The sequence below is a fragment of the Dendrobates tinctorius genome, unplaced genomic scaffold (assembly GCF_039654945.1).
Source record: "Dendrobates tinctorius isolate UK_male_01 unplaced genomic scaffold, ASM3965494v1 ptg000134l, whole genome shotgun sequence".
NCBI classification, from domain to species: Eukaryota; Metazoa; Chordata; class Amphibia; order Anura; family Dendrobatidae; genus Dendrobates; species Dendrobates tinctorius.
In genome coordinates this window covers 1,293,627-1,311,767 of record NW_027361802.1, presented here as the reverse complement: position 1 = coordinate 1,311,767, position 18,141 = coordinate 1,293,627, and the positions used below count along the sequence as shown (strand labels likewise).

Genomic DNA, 18,141 nt, shown 5'->3' with positions numbered 1-18,141 from the left:
AGCAATATCAAGATCTCTGGCCATGGACCAGTAACCTTGAGATTGTTGATAGTTTTGAACAATTTTGTTTGTCAAGTCCTCAGACAGTTCTCTTCTCGTTCTTTTCTCCAAGGTTTTAGGTGCGATTTTTAACATTGCCGACACCTGTTAATTGCCATAGGTGAGTTTAAACAAGCATCACATGCTTGCAACAAAGTTGTTTACCCACAACTTTGAAAATGTGCCACTCATTTTGTCAGGCCCATTTGTGAGGTTTTGAGTGAATTCAATTCCAATTTGCCTTTTTTTCTGTTTTTGCGTTGTTTCAATAAACACAAATGAAATAAAAGTATATATCAATACACAGGTGATTGCAATAATTTTCTGGGAGAAAAACTTCATTTACTGGAACAATTTCAAGAGTGTCAACACTTTCCGCCATGTCTGTGTGCATACATACGCGTACACACACACACCTTGTTCCAAGTTATTATGATATTTGGATTTAAGTCTCATAAAGATGTCATTTGTTTTTCACAAATTTATAGATGGTATTGTGTCTCAGGGATCTTTGGAGCAATGAAATTATGTCACAGGTTTCAAGCAATGTGGGAAAGAAAAAGGATCTCTCTTCTGTCAAAAAGCATCAAATAATGCAATGCCTTGGACAAAGTATGAAAACTTTAGATATATCACGAAAACTTAAACATGATCATCCTACTGTGAAGAGATTGGTGGTGAACACAAAGCACTGGCTGGTTTATGCAAAAGCATAATGAGGGATTTTTCTGCCAGACAAATTCATTAGATTAAGAGAGCAGCAGCAAAAATACTATTACAAATCAGCAAACAGGTATATGAAGCTGCTCGTGCCTCTGGACTCCGGCGAACCTTAAAATGTAGGATCTTCCAGAGGCTTGCAGTTGTGCATAATCCTACTATTGGGCCATCCTTAGCCCCTTTACCCCAAGGGTGGTTTGCACGTTAATGACTTTGCCAATTTTTACAATTCTGACCACAGTCCCTTTATGAAGTAATAACTCTGGAACGCTTCCATGGATCCCGGTGATTCTGACACTGTTTTTCTTGTGACATATTGTACTTCACGTTAGTTGTAAAATTTCATTCATATAACTTGTGTTTATATGTGAAAAAAACGGACATTTGGCCAAAATTTTGAAAAATTTGCAATTTTCCTACTTTGAATTTGTATGCCCTTAAATCACAGAGATACGGCGCAGCACAATATTGTTATAAGTGTTAAGTGACCAGAGATTTCTCATTTTTCCAACAGCATTTTTTTTAGGGACCACATCACATTTGAAGTCACTTTGAGGGGTCTATATGATAGAAAATACCCAAAAGTGACACCTTTCTAAAAACTGCACCCCTCGAGGTACTCAAAACCACATTCAAGAAGTTTATAACCCTTCAGGTGCTTCACAGGAATTTTTTGAAGGTTTAAAAAAAGGAACAATTAACTTTTTTTCACCAAAAAATTACTTTAGGTCCAATTTTTTTAATTTACCAAGGGTAACAGAAGAAATTGGACCATAAAAGTTATTGTGCAATTGGTCCTGAGTACGTTGATACCTGTTATGTGGGGGGGGGGGCACTGTTTCAGCGCATGGCAGAGCTCAGAAGGGAAGGAGCGCCGTTTGACTTTTTCAACGCAAAATTGGCTGGAATTGAGATGGGACGCCATGTCACATTTGGAGAGCCCCTGATGTGCCTAAGCAGTGGAAACCCCCCACAAATGACTCAATTTTGGAAAATAGACCCCCCAAGGAACTTATCTAGATATGTAGTGAGAACTTTGAACCCCCAATGGCTTCACAGAAGTTTATAACATACAGCTGTACAATTAATCATATTTTTTCCAAAAAAATTCTTTTGACCCCCAATTTTCATTTTCCCAAGGGAAACAGGACCCCAAAAGTTACTGTGCAATTTGTCCTGAGTACGCTAGTACCCCATGCATGGGGGTAAACAGCTGTTTGGGCACATGGCAGAGCTCGGAAGGGAATGAACGCCGTTTGATTTGTTCAGTGCAGAATTGGCTTGACGCCATATCGCATTTGGTGAGCCCCTGATGTGCCTAAACATTAGAAACCTCCAACAAATGACACCATTTTGGAAAGTAGAGCCCCCAAAGATCTTATCTAGATGTGTGATGAGAACTTTAAACCCCCAAGGGCTTCACAGAAGTTTATAACGTACAGCCGTACAATTAAAAAATCATATTTTTTCCACAAAAATGATCTTTTCACACCCAATTTTTATTTTCCCAAGGGTAACAGGACCCTAAAAGTTATTGTGCACTTTGTCCTGCGTACGTCAATACCCCATATGTGGGGGTAAACCACTGTTTGGGTGCATGACAGAGCTCGGAAGGGAAGGAGCGCCATTTAACGCAAAATTGGCTGGAATTGAGATCGGGCACCATGTCGCGTTTGGATAGCCCCTGATGTGCCTAAACTGTGGAAACCCCCCACCAGTGACCCCATTTTGGAAATTAGACCCCCCCAAGGAACTTATCTAGATGTGTGGTGAGCACTTTGAACCCCCAAGTGCTTCACAGAAGTTTATAACGCCCGGCGTGAAAATAAAAAAATCATATTTTTTCCACAAACATGATCTTTTAGTCCCCAATTTTTTATTTTCCCAAGGGTAACATGAGAAATTGGACCCCAAATGTTGTTGTCCAATTTGTCCTGAGTACGCTGATACCCCATATGTGGGAGAAAACTACTGTATGGGCACACGTCGGGGCTCAAAAGGGAAGTAGTGACGTTTTGGAATGCAGACTTTGATGGAATGGTCTGCGGGTGTCATGTCGCATTTGGAGAGCCCCTGATGTGCCTAAACTGTGGAAACCCCCCACAAATGACCCCATTTTGGAGACTAGACCCCCAAATAACTTATCTGGATGTGTGGTGAGCACTTTGAACCCCCATATGCTTCACATAAGTTTATAACATAGAGCCATAAAAAAATTATATTTTTTCCACAAAAATGATATTTTTGCCCCCAATTTTTTATTTTCCCAAGGGTAACAGGAGAAATTGGACCCCAAAAGTTGTTGTACAATTTGTCCTAAGTAGGCTGATACCCCATATGTGGGGGTAAACCACTGTTTGGGTGCATGGCAGAGCTTGGAAGGGAAGGAGCACCATTTGACTTTTTCAACGCAGAATTGGCTGGAATTGAGATCAGATGCCATGTTGCGTTCGGAGAGCTCCTGATGTGCCTAAACAGTGGAAACCCCCCACTTCTAACTCCAACCCTAAACCCAACACACCCCTAACCCTATTCTCAGCCCTAACCCTAACTCTAACCCTAATGAGAAAATGGAAATAAATACATTTTTTTATTTTATTTTTCCCTAAGGCGGTGATAAGGGGGGGTTTGTGGCGGGTTTTTATATTTGGCAGCTGTCACTGCTAAAAGAAGCTTTTTATTGTAAAAATAGTTTTTGCATCGCCACATTTTGAGAGCTATAAATTTTGCATATTTTGACCCACCGAGTCATGTGATGTCTTATTTTTTGCGGGACGAGTTGACGTTTTTACTTGTACCATTTTTGGGCACGTGACTTTTTTGATCACTTTATTCAGAATTTTGGGTGGGACGCAGAATGAACAAAAACCAGCATTTCATGAATTACATTGGGGGGGGGCGCTTACACCGTTCCGCGTGTGGTAAAATTGATAAAGCAGCTTTATTCTTTGGGTCAGTACGATTACAGAGATACCTCATTTATAGCACTTTTCTATGTTTTGGCGCTTTTATGCAATAAAAACAAGTTTATATAAAAAATAATTATTGTGCATCGTTTTATTCTGCGAGCTATAACTTTTTTATTTTTTTGCTGATGACAATGTATGGGGCTCGTTTTTTGCGGGACAAGATGACGGTTCAGCAGTAACATGTTTATTTATATACGTCTTTTTGATTGTGTCTTATTGCCCTTTTTGTTTGGCGGTATGATGATAAAGCATTGCTTTTTGCCTTTTTTTAGGGGTTCACTAAAGGTGTTAACTAGTGGGACAGTTTTATATTGCGGGTCGTTACGTACGCGGCGATACTAAATATGTGTATTTTTATTGTTTGTCTTTTTATTTACAAAAAAATGGAATTAGGGAATTTTTTTATTTAGGATTTAAAAAAAATATTTTTACACATGATTTTTCTTTTTTTTTTTACACTTTATTATATTGTCCCAAGTGGGGACATCACTGTATAGGGTCAGATCGCTTTGCAGTGCACTGTGTCAGATCAGCGATCTGACAGACACTGAGGATGCTTTCTCAGCGCCTGCTCTTAGCAGGCACTGAAAAAGCCATCTCCCTGCAGGACCCCGAAGGCCTCCGCGGCCATATAGAATCCGGGGACCTGCAGTGAGGAGGCCCTCGAAACAGCACGATCACATTGCGCTGTTCCGAAGGGCTCAGGGAAGCACGCAGGGAGCCCCCTCCCTGCGTGATACTTCCTTATGCCCCAATACACTGCAATCATATTTGATTGCAGTGTGCCAGGGGTTAATGTGTGGTCCATGACAGCCCCTAGCAAATAGTGCCGGGTGTCAGCTGTGATAATCAGCAGGTCACATGGACAGGATAGTACGTCATATGGCAGAAAGGGATTAAACAGTGCTCACAAGCAAAAACGTTTACTGTGGGTCCAGACATACATGAAGATTAATGTTAAAAAAAAAAAACGACTTTTAACAGGGGAAAGCGAGAATGCAGTCCCCCACCACCACAAATTATGAAGTTGAGTTTCCCGCATTTGGGGAAATTGCAGGTGTCAGCACACCCGGAGTGCAATGGATGAGCCTCACCCTGAGAGTGCCATGCAACCCTGGATGGTCCACGTGGATGACTGGTGGATAGCCACCATGTCCCAATAAGGCCTGTTTCACACATCCGTCTGTTACCATCAGTCAAAATCCGCCGTTTTGCAAAAAACCATTTTACTTGGCGGATCCATTTTTTTCCCATCGAGTTGCATTACTGGCAGATCTTGATGGATGGCCATCCGTTGGATCCTTTTTTTGCGGATCTGCCAAAATTTTGGCGTCCGCCGACATGCCTGGACGGACAATGCAACGTTTTTTCGGCCGGCCGGATCCGTATTTTACATTGTGCATGCCCGGAGAACCTGACTCAGCTGCAAATTTAACCCTAAACTCTGTTCTGGTGGCTGAAAAATCTCTCTCTCTCCAGACAGCGGTTCCTTTAAATTTCCTCCTTAGCCGGATCCGTCAAAAAAAATGGTCCGGTTGCACACGATGATGTCCGCACGCAGGCGGATCCTTTTTCCGCCATTTTGGCAGATTACAACTGACAGAAAAAACTGATGTGTGAAACAGGCCTAAGGCTGCAACATCAGTAAGGAGGTGGCAGAGTCATATTTAGGGCTCGAATCACGGTGAGAGGGTTGATCAGCCAGTTAACCCCATAGTGACAGAGCCAATTTGGTCCTTAATGACTTTGCCAATTTTTACAATTCTGACCACTGTCACTTTATGTGGTTATAGCTCTGGAACGCTTCAACGTATACCACTAAATCTACGATTGTTTTTTCTTGACATATTGTACATCATGTTAGTGGTAAAATTTCTTCTATATAACTTGCGTTTATTTATGAAAAAATGGAAATTTGGCAAAAATTTTGAAAATTTTGCAATTTTCAAACTTTTAATTTTTGTACCCTTAAATCAGAGTGGCCCATATGAGAATGCCTTGACATGGCGAGGTGGCACAAAAGAATTGATCAATTGTTTGCTAAATGTCTCATTTTGAAATACAGTTAGATATTAATATGTGCATATGCACTTTATGTATTGCGTTCTGACCATAGGCAGTGCTGGCTTCTCTCTCTTTTTTATTTGATATTGGTTGTGGCTGACCACCACTGTTGCCGTGCTCGCTGGGTTATGCACGCGATCCTCTCTGTATTCTTTGTGATTGATCTAGGCTGCTGTACACACATACAGCAGCCCTGCCCTAGGCTCTGATTGATTGTGCACCTGTGTCTGGGCCTGTTTCACACTTCATCTGTTGTTGCTGGTCAGGCAGTGTGGAGGCTGGACCTGAAATGTCTGTCCGGACCTGGTCAACCTTTATCTGCGCTTGCCCTTGCTGGCTCCATGGAAGTGATTCAGAAACTCTTCAGGTACAGTTTGCATTTAATGTGGTCTTGCTTTTAATACATTTAGGAAGCCGTAATGGCACAGTGAATATCAAAAACGTAGAGTAGGACTGCCCCATATGAGAGTGCCCTGACGTGGCGGGGTGGCTCAAAAAATTGATCAATTGTTTTCTAACTGTATTTCAAAATGAGACATTTAGCAAACAATATGTGCATATGCACTTTATGTATTGCATTCTGACCATAGGGAGCGTTGGCTTCTCTCTCTTTTTTACTTAAATCAGAGTGGTGTTACACAAAATAGTTAATAAATAACATTTCCCACATGTCAACTTTACATCAGCACAATTTTGGAAACAATTTTTTTTTGCTAGGAATATAAGGGTTAAAAGTCATTTTTCCAACAAAATTTACAAAACCTTTTTTTAGGGACCACCTCAAATTTGAACTGAGTTTTCGGGGTCAATATAACAGAATATACCCCAAAGTGATACCATTCTAAAAACTGTACCCCTAAAAGGTGCTCAAAACCACATTCAAGAAATGTATTAACCTTTCAGGTGCTTCACAAGAAAAGCAATGTGGAAGGAAAAAATGAACGTTTTACTTTTTTCACAAAAAATTTACTTTGGAACCAATTTTTTTTATTTTCAGAAGGGTTTCAGGAAAAAATGGACCACAAAGTTTGTTGCGCAATTTCTCCTGAGTACGCCAATACCCTGTATGTAGAGGAAAGCCACTGTTTGGGTGCATGGCAGGGCTCAAAAGGGAGAGAGCACAGTTTGACTTTTTGAACGCAAAATTGGCTGGAATCAATGGTGGCGCCATGTCGCGTTTGGAGACCCCCTGATGTACCTAAACAGTGGAAACCCCCCAATTTTAACTCCAACCCTAAGGGTATGTGCACACGTTGCGGATTCCATTGTGGATTTTGCTGCATCTGCAGGTAAAATGACCTGCGTTTTAGCTGCGGATTCCCTGCGGGTTTTCTGCGGATTTCACCTGCGTTTTTACACCTGTGGATTCCTATAATGGAGCAGATGTAAAACGCTGCGGAATCCGCACAAAGAATTGACATGCCGAGGAAATGAACGTGCAGCGTTTATGCTGCAGATTTTTCCGCAGCATGTGCACAGCGTTTTTCATTTTAGATTGACTTTAATGGTACTGTACAACGCAGGAGAATCTGCATTATCCTAACCATAACCCTAACCACAACACTAACCCCAACACACCTCTAACCCTAATCCCAACCCTAACCACAAACCTAACCCCAACACAGCCCTAACCCTAATTCCAACCCTAACCATAATCCCAACCATAACCACAACCCTAACCCTAGCCCAACCATAACTTTATCCCAACCCTTTAACTCCATCTATAAACCATAACCCTAACTCTAATGGACAAATGGAAATAAACACTTTTTTTACTTTATTATTTTTATCTAACAAAGGGGATGATAAAGGGGGGTTTGATTTACTATTTTTTTTATTTCGATCGCTGTGATAGAACTTATCACAGTGAATAAAATGAACCAATAGGAAAAATCTCCTATTGTAGCCGTGTGCTGGCTGGCAGATCTCGGCAGGCACACTGCACATGCAACCGCCATTTTCTTCCCGTAAGAAGACATTTGCTGCCGGGGGGATGGAGGAGGGTCATAGGACAAGGGGGTGGGAACAACAAGGTTGGAAATGTCTTGAGACAGCCCTTTGGTTTGGAAGTTTCTTGTGTGGCACTTTGGTAATGAGACATCTTTTTATAGGCCATGAGTTGAACCATCTGATGAGATTTTTCACTAAGTGGCAGGATTGCTTTCTAATTACTGATAGATTTCAGCTGGTGTCATCACTCTCCATGGCTTTTGCACCTCTCTTTCATCATGTGTTAATACTTTTCCCTGTGTCATTGCTCATAATTACATATAACTTAATTTATGGATATCTGTGATTTTATTTCTTTGGCTGTGTGAATTGGATGGGTTGTTACAGACATCTAGTGAGAACTTCATGTCAATAGCACCTTTAGAAATATATTTACTTAGAAAATTGTTGACGTGTTCAATACTTATTTCACGTGCTATATATATGCACACGCAACAGGAAAGGTGCAATAAATGGTACATGTACAGCCATTTATATTTATACACAAGCACACACTACATCTACTACAATCATATTTGTATACATATAGACAGACATATATATTTATATAATGTATATATATTTATACACAAGTTCACACTACATCTACTACAATCTACTCTAGACCCTGAGCAGGCAGTAGAATCTTGCTACCTGTGCACTATGGGAAATCTTTGCCTGTTTTCCCAGTCCTAATATTAGCAGCTTATCAGGTCATATGAAGTTGACCCTACGGTTTTTGGGGGGCAGTGATTAGAAAGTGGGACTTTATTACACACAAAATGTTGTCCTATCCATTTTTCTGCATTTACAGTAGACATAAGTGATGCGACTCATGATCATCTACAATATAATACTTTGAATATTAGACAGACTTCTTTCCACACTATTGCATCTAAATGGGTTTGGATTATTTGGGTCTGGTATTCTTTATAGTCCTCCTCCAAGTCTAATAGAAAGAAGAACCTTTTATCTCCGGTCATACACCCACAAAAAAAGAGCAGCATATGTTAGGTGCAGTGAAAAACAGAAAATGAATAACATTGATTTCTATAAAACCACCAAAAAAGCAATCTGAAAAACAACCATCACGACAAGAGAAGGCTAACAAAACCCACCCAGTTTTATTACTGAGGGATGTTATTAGCTTTTAAATTGCATTCCTCTATTTTTATATTTTAGGATAACCAATAACATTTTTATTCACGAATGTTTGCTCAACCTCTGTTGTGATCCAACATATTTTACCAAATATATATTTTATATTCGCAAAGCAAACAAACAAAAAACAATACAAATCTGCAGTACAAAATCGAGCTTGAACCAATAGATGATAAAGCAAATCTCTTAGGGCATTTGTGCCGAAATCCACGGTAAACTCCCCACATGTTCCATGTAGGTTTTGATAAATATTTTACCTTTTAAATGTACTTTTTGCTGGCACATTTTCCATACAGGCGGTAAATGGGGTCACAAACCTCGTTTGAAGAGGTTGTCCTCTACAGGGCCGGACTGGGACTAAAAGTCAGCCCTGGCATTTGAAGTTACACAGGCCCACTAGTCACATGGTGACTATATAATATTTTTGCACACTTGTAGGTAAATGTCCCAAAAGTATTTTGCTGTGTTCCAGGACATAGTGCACCAGCGCATGCACAGTAATGATTTTCGGCTTTTCCCGCAGTTGGGCAAAGCATACTGCGCGTGCGTGAGGCAAGATTGCTTTGCGCACGTGCAAAATATGGAGAACTACTCTAATTCCAGAAAATATTGCGGACGGCGGTCACGGATGGGGTGGAGAAAAAAGAAACACCGCCCATCGGACCGGACAAAGGGTATTTAAATACCCCGCAAATTTCTGGTGACAGATTCCCTTTAAGAACTGGGAAAAGCGCACAAGGCAAGCCACCGGGAGACCTGTATGAAGAACACAGACCCAGAGCAGGAGGAAGCACATCAGAGAACGAGGATGCTGCTCTTGCCTAGGCGGTATGTTGGCAACTCTGCGTCCCTTCCAGGAGGAGAGAGGAACCACGCAACCACACAGGGACTCCTGAAAAGTATTACATTACCCAGCTACCTTTAACCCTCCCTTATTCAAACCCGCAAGGCACATCTGCAGGGCAAGCGAGACATCAATATTTTCCGTGGACTCCCACGATGTATCTTCAGGACCAAATTCTCACCAGATCATTAGAACTTCGGGCCTCAGGAGCACAGGAGTAGTAGAGACCTGTTCTAGGGAAAGAATTGAAGATACCTTCTCCTGGTCCATCTTTGGTTTGGGTTCCAGGATGATATGTTCTCGAAAGGGTGAGGATCCCAGAGGCAGGTTAATGGAATAATTGTACTGCCTGTGTGGTGGCAACAACTTTGCTTCTTTCCCATTGATGACAGCAGTACTCGACCAACAAGCGGATGGCAGACCTGGCTTAGAAAATGGCATCACCAGCGGCCGGACTGGATGTACAGGGACCAGACAGCGCTCATGAATGGACTGTCCCCAACAATGCACCTCACCTTCAGTTTAGGACGGGCTCATGAGTACACAGCCATGGAAGACCCATGAGTACGCAGCCTTGGAAGACCCATGAGTATTGGGCGCAACAGACCAGGCAGCACATAAAAAAAGCAATCTTCTGCATACGCAACATTCCTACACTAAGCTATAACTGCTCCGTGATGACTTGAACGAATTTGGATAGGGCCTTTCCCTCGACAGAGGACACCATCAAGGGACTCTGGATGCATTGAACAGGAATCTGATACCAATCCACTATGGCTTGCTGAAGGAATTTTTCTGCCAAACCAAAGCTGAGGTAAGTCAAGGTAAACAAATAGTGTGCTTCCACATGATATGAATACATTTAGGGTTAACAGTGGAGAGGAACTACACCAGCTCAGGGTAACATACTACAGACCCAAGGCTTCGGATTTTCTATGGCTTCTCAGGACAAGAACGGATGTACAGTAGTAGCATAATACCTTGGCACAACAAAGATCCTGCTGCTGCTCGATTGACTTGCATAGGTTCATAGAACACTGCCCTTGTAAACAAAATAGTACAGCCACATATGGAGTATTGCTATGTTCAGCAGAAATTGTGTGATGTATTTTGGTGTCTTTTTTACCCATTTTCCCATGTGAAAATGTAAAATCTAGGAATAATTTTTTTTTTCAGTGCCCAATGGAATAAAATCATGCGAAACACCTGTGGTTGGTGTCAATCTGATCACCCCACACTTAGATGAATTAATTGAAAGGTGTAGTTTGTATAATGGCATCACTTATGGTGGAACTCTGCTGTTTTGGCACCTCAGGGGCTCTGCCAACTTGACAAGGCAGCCCCAAACCATTCTAGCAAAATATGGTGCTCCTTCCTTCTCGAAATTTTAACTTTGCCTGAAAAGTATTTCTCAATTACATGTAGGATATTGGCATACCCCGGTACAAATCGCACAAGCAGTGAGGTCCATTTTTTCCTATTAGTCCTTAAAATTTTGGGGCTAATACAACATTTTAGTGGTAAAAATGTAGTTATTCTTTCTTCATCGCTCAATGCCATAAAATTCTGCTAAAATTCTGTGAAGCACATGTGGTGTCAACATGCTCACTGCACCCCTAGATGAATTCAATTAGGTGTGTAGTTTGTAATGTGGGGGTCAGGTTCTGCCATGCAGGGTCTCTGCCAATGTAACATGGCACCCTCAAACCATTCCAGCAAAATCTGCACTCCAATATTGTACTCCTTCACTTGTTTTCCCACCACATCCTGTATGGGGTATTGTCGTACTCAGGAGAAATTGCGTAACAAATTGTATCATTCATTTTCTCGTATTTATTTTGAAAATTTAAAAACGGAGGGCCAAAGCAATATTTTAGTGGAAAAAAAAATGGTAATTTTCCATTTACTCAGCCCAACATTATACAATTCTGTGAATCGCCTCAGGATTAGTAAACCTCACTAGATGAATTCATCGAGAGGTGCAACTTCCAAAATGGGGTCACATGTGGTTTCTCTTGGTTTTGGCATATCATGGGCTCTTCAAATGTGACATGTCGTCTGCAATATATTCTAGCCAATCTTGTGCTCAAGAAGCCAAATGGTGCGCTTTCCTTTCTGAGCTCTGTGCCCAAATATTAGTTACCCCCAACATATGGGGTATCTGTTTACGCTGGAGGAATCACACAACAAAATGTATGGTACATTTTCTCCTGTTACCTTTGTGAAAATGAAAAATTTTGGGCAGAAGTAACATTGTTGTGGGAAAATTTATAATTTTTTTTTTTTTGTATTCCTTGTACATTGCTTTAATTCCTGTGAAGCACAAACTTATTGAATGTGGTTTTGCATTTTGAGGGGTGCAGTTTACCCATGTTTACAAACATATGCATAACTACATGCACACGCACACACACAGCTACATACATACAATAAATTATATATATATATATATATATATATATATATATATATATATATATATATATATATATATATATTCATATATATTCCAAACCAAGGTGAGTACACCAAAATGCATGTGTTATAAGTATAGTGATGTTCGCCCATCATATAGCCCAAATATACAGAAGGGACAAACCTGCACCAGAAAAGTGAAAGAGACCACTGCACTTAGATCTGTATGATTAATATCTATGTTCCCCTTTTCTCACAGATCTAAGTGCAGTGGTCTCTTTCACTTTTCAGGTGCATGTTTGTCCCTTCTAAACTGTGTTCCAAATTATTATGCAAAAGAAGTTTAGGAGTGATAAGGTTAGAATTTTTTTGTTTGTCATTTAAACTCATTGATCGTGATGTGTGTCAGGGCTCTTTATATATCACTGAAAGCAATTGCAGATACCTGTGCAAATTAGTTTGGCAGGTGTGTCCAAATAAAGGCAAGACTACTTAAGAAGGCTCTTCCACATTATTAAGCAGCCTACATTTTTTGCCAAAATAGGAAGGAAAAAGGATGTGTCGGCTGCTGAGAAGCAACAAATTGTGGAGTATTTAGGTCAAGGCATGACTACAATCAACATTGCCAAGACACTTCATCGTGATCATCGCACAATCAAGAAGTATGTAGCTGATTCCCAGCACACACGTGTGCATGCTGATAAGGAAAAATTGAGGACTCTTTCCAACAGGCAATTCCGTCAGGTTAAAAGAGCAGCTGCAAAAATGCCTTGTCATAGCAGCAGACAAGTTTTTGAAGCTGCTGGTGCCTCCAACGTCCCCCGAACAACAAGATGCAGGGTCCTTCAGAGGTTTGCAGCTGTGCGTAAGCCATCCTGTCGACCACCTCTATCCACTGCACACAAGCGGAAACGGCTCCAGTGGGCCAAACGATACATGAAGACTGACTTCCAAACTGTTTTGTTCACCGATGAGTGCCGTGCAACGCTCGATGGTCCAGATGGATGGAGTGGGGGATGGCTGGTTGATGGACACCCCATGAAAACACGGCTAAGGCGCCAACAAGGAGTAGGTGGAGTAATGTTTTGGGCTGGAATCATGGGGAGAGAGAGATTGTCGGCCCCTTTAGGATCCCTGAAGGGGTAAAGATGAACTCCATAATCTATGTGGAGTTTCTAAAACAGCACTTCCTGCCATGGTTCAAGAGGAAGAACCGTGCTTTCCGCAGCAAGATCATTTTCATGCATGACAATGCACCGTCTCATGCTGCAAATAACACATCTGCATCTCTGGCTGCTATGGGCATAAAAGAGGACAAACTTATGGTGTGGCCACCATCTTCCCCTGACCTCAACCCCATTGAGAACCTCTGGAGCATCATCAAAAGGAGTGTCTATGATGGCGGGAGGCAGTTCACATCTAAGCAACAGCTCTGAGAGGGTATTCTGTCCACATGCAAAACAATTGAAGCACAAACCATCCAAAAACTGACAAATTCAATGGACGAGAGAGTTCAGAAGCTTCTTTCGAACAAGGGGTCCTATGTGCAAATGTAACATCACCTAGAATAAAGTTTTGACTTGAAAACTGTTTGATTTCATTTTGTAATAAGCTGATAATGCTTATAATTTCACAATTGACCATTTTTTGTTCAAAATAAAAAAAAAAGGTTGAAAACTCTGCTGTGCATAATAATTTGGAACATGCATTTTGAGTGTTTCTTATTTTGAAAAATATACTGTTTTCATAGACATTTTTTTCAAAAACATTGCAATTATACTAGACTATTAGATGACTGGAAAATAACTGACTGCAATTCATATAAGTAATTTAGAGAAAATAGGAGGAAATATTTTTTGCATAATAATTTGGAACACAGTATATATACTTGGGCTATATGATGGGCGAACGTCACTATACTTATAACACATGCATTTTGGTGTACTCATCTTGGTTTGGAATATATATATATTTATTGTATGTAGCTGTGTGTGTGCATGTGTGTATGTGATTATGCATATGTTTGTAAACATGGGTCCATATGCACTTATGTATCCTTACATTGGTATGGACGCATGTAGGTATTAGCATATATACTTTTTCTATATATGTTCTCTTTTGACATATACCATTTTAATAGGACTATTTTCCTTCTATTAGCTCGCCCTCTTCATTATTGATTAACCCTCATGTGCACGACGTGTAGTTGGGAAGACATTACCATTTAAGTAACAGAATATAAAGTGCTTATACTTGTTAGATTTATGTGGAAAATCCCTTTAACTTTTGGCATGCTGCATATTTTCCAACATACAGTACGTTGTTTTAACCTCCGTGAGATGGATTTATATGTAATGTTTGCTTCTTAGTTTAAAAACAGTAAAACAAAAGATCCTATTTAAAACATTTCTGTTCATGGTGAAGAACACGGAGACTATTGTATGTGAATTCATCAGCCTGCGCTACAAATAAAAAAAAGGTGGGTTCCGCCGGGACGATGAACTGCGGTGACCTTTTTTATAATTATTTATTTAAATAATTAAAAAAAAAAAATTGCTTGGGTTCCACTCTATTTTTGATAACCAGCATGGCAAGACTGACAGCTGCGGGCTGCAACCCTCAACTTTATCATGGCTGGTTATCAAGATTAGAGGGGTACCCACACTGTTTTTCTAATTTAACCCCTTCCTGACATCAGACGTACTATCCCGTCCATGGGACCCAGGCCCCTATGCCCATGGACGGGATAGTACATCTACCGCAATCAGCGGCGCCCACGTGGTGAGCGCCGCTAATCGCGGCCGGGTGTCAGCTGATTATCACAGCTGATACCCGGCACTGTGTGTCAGGGGCGGTCACGGACCGCCCCCGACACGTTAACCCCTTGCACACTGCGATCAAACATGATCGCGGTGTACCGGGGGTTAAAGGGAAGCATCGGCAGGGAGGGGGCTCCCTCCGTGCTTCCCTGAGCCCCCCACAGCAGTGCAATGTGCAGCGCTGCTGCGGGGGTCTCTTTCCCGACAGGCCCCCGAATCCAAGATTGCGACGGGGCCTTCGGGGGCCTGTAGGGAGCTGACTTCCTCAGTGCCTGCAAAGCGCAGGTATGAGGAAGTCTGCAGCACTGCCTGTGACAGATTGCTGATCTGTCACAGTGATCTGTGATGTGACAGATCAGCGATCTGTCACAGGACAGTGATGTCCCACCTGGGACTATGTAATAAAGTTAAAAAAAAAAAAAAGTGTTAAAATAATTTAAAAAAAAATTCGCCAAATAAATTAGAAAAAAAAAAAAAATATTCCCCCAATAAATCCATTTTTTTGAAATAAAAAAACAATAAAAGTACACATATTAGGTATCACCGCGTCCGTAATGACCTGCCCTATAAAACTATCCCATTAGTTAACCTCTTTAGCGAACCCCTTAAAAAATAAAAAACGAAGCAAAAAATAATGATTTATTATCATACCGCCAAACAAAAAGTGCAATAACGCGCGATCAAAAAGATACATATAAATAGCCATGGTACCGCTGAAAACGTCATCTTGTCCCGCAAAAAACGAGCCGCCATACAGCATCATCAGCGAAAAAATAAAAAAGCTATAGCTTGCAGAAAAAAGCGATACAAAAATAATTTTTTATATAAAATAGTTTTCATTGCATAAAACCGACAAAACATAAAAAAACGACCTAAATGAGGTATAGCTGTAACCGTACTGACCCGAAGAATAAAACCGCTTTATCAATTTAACCGCAAGTAGAACGGTGTAAACGCACCCCCCCAAAAGATATTCATGAAACGCTGGTTTTTGTTCATTTTGCGTCCCAAAAATCGTAATAAAAAGCGATCAAAAAATGTCACGTGCCCGAAAATGGTACCAATAAAAACGTCAACTCGTCCCGCAAAAAATAAGACCTCATATGACTCAGTGAGTCAAAATACGGAAAAATTATAGCTCTCAATATGTGGTGATGCAAAAACTATTTTTACAATAAAAAGCGTCTTTTAGCGTGCGACAGCCGCCAAAAATAAAAACCGCCATAAATAGTAAATCAAACCCCCCATTATCACCCCCTTAGTAAGGGGAAAATAATAAAATTAAAAGAAGATGTATTTATTTCCATTTTCCCATTAGGGTTAGGGCTAGTGTTAGGGCCAGGGTTAGGGTTAGGGCTAGGGTTAGAGCTGAGATTAGGGTTAGGGGTGTGTTGGCGTTAGGGTTGGAGTTAGAATTGGGGGTTTCCACTGTTTGGGCACATCAGGTGCTCTCCAAATGCAACATGGCGTCTGATCTCAATTCCAGCCAATTCTGAGTTGAAAAAGTCAAATGGTGCTCCTTCCCTTCCATGCTCTGCCATGCGCCCAAACAGTGTTTTACCCCCACATGTAGGGTATCAGCCTACTCAGGACAAATTGCAAAACAACTTTTGGGGTCCCATTTCTCCTGTTACCGTTAGGAAAATAAAAAATTGGGGGCAAAAATATCATTTTTGTGGAAAAAAATGATTTTTTTTTATTTTCACGCCCGGGCGTTATAAACTTCTGTAAAGCACTTGGGGGTTCAAAGTGCTCACCACACATCTAGATAAGTTCCTTAGGGGGTCTAGTTTCCAAAATGGGGTCATTGGTGGGGGGTTTCCACTGTTTAGGTACATTAGGGGCTCTCCAAAGACAACATGACACCAGCAGACCATTCCATCTAAGTCTGCATTCCAAAACGTCACTACTTCCCTTCCAAGCCCCGACGTGTGCCCATACAGTAGTTTTCTCCCACAAATGGGGTGTCAGCGTACTCACGACAAATTGGACAACAACTTTTGGGGTTCAATTTCTCCTGTTACCCTTGGGAAAATAAAAAAATTGGGGACTAATTGATCATGTTTGTGGAAAAAATATGATTTTTTTATTTTCATGCCCGGGCATTATAAACTTCTGTGAAGCACTTGGGGGTTCAAAGTGCTCACCACACATCTAGATAAGTTCTGTGGGGGGTCTAGTGTCCTAAATGGGGTCACTTGTGGGGAGTTTCAATAGTTTAGGTAGATCAGGGGCTCTCCAAGCGCACATGACAACCGCAGACCATTCCATCAAAGTCTGCATTCCAAAACGTCACTACTTCCCTTCCAAGCCCCGACGTGTGCCCATACAGTAGTTTTCTCCCACAAATGGGGTGTCAGCGTACTCAGGACAAATTGGACAACAACTTTTGGGGTCCAATTTCTCCTGTTACCCTTAGGAAAATAAAAAAATTGGTGACTAAAAGATCATGTTTGTGGAAAAAATACGATTTTTTTATTTTCACGCCCGGGCGTTATAAACTTCTGTGAAGCACTGGTAGGGTCAAAGTGCTCACCACACATCTAGATAAGTTCCTTGGGGGGTCTAGTTTCCAAAATGGTGTCATTTGTGGGAGGTTTCTACTGTTTTGGTACATCAGGGGCTTTCCAAACACGACATGGTGTCCGATCTCAATTCCAGCCAAAAACGTCAAATGGTGCTGCTTCCCTTCCGAGCTCTGCCATGCACCCAAATAGTGGTTTACCCCCACATGTGGGGTTTCAGCGTACTCAGGACAAATTGCACAATAACTTTTTGGGTCCTGTTACCCTTGGAAAAAAAAGAATTGAGGGTGGAAAGATCATTTTTGTGGAAAAAATATGATTTTTTAATTGTACGGCTGTATGTTATAAACTTCTATGAAGCCCTTGGGGGTTCAAAGTTCTCACCACACATCTAGATAAGTTCCTTGGGGGGGTCTAGTTTCCAAAATGGTGTCATTTGTGGGGGGTTTCCACTGTTTTGGTACATCAGGGGTTTTCCAATCGCGACATGGTGTCCGATCTCAATTCCAGCCAAAAACGTCAAATGGCGCTGCTTCCCTTCCGAGCTCTGCCATGCGCCCAAATAGTAGTCTACCCCCACATGTGGGGTATCAGCG

The 18,141-nt window shown here is 41.2% G+C and overlaps 1 pseudogene; it reads right to left on the bottom strand.

Moving 5' to 3' along the window:
- Positions 1 to 4,709: 4,709 nt before the first annotated feature.
- Positions 4,710 to 4,863, bottom strand: LOC141048348 (U1 spliceosomal RNA; annotated as a pseudogene).
- Between the last annotated feature and the right edge of the window lie 13,278 nt (positions 4,864 to 18,141).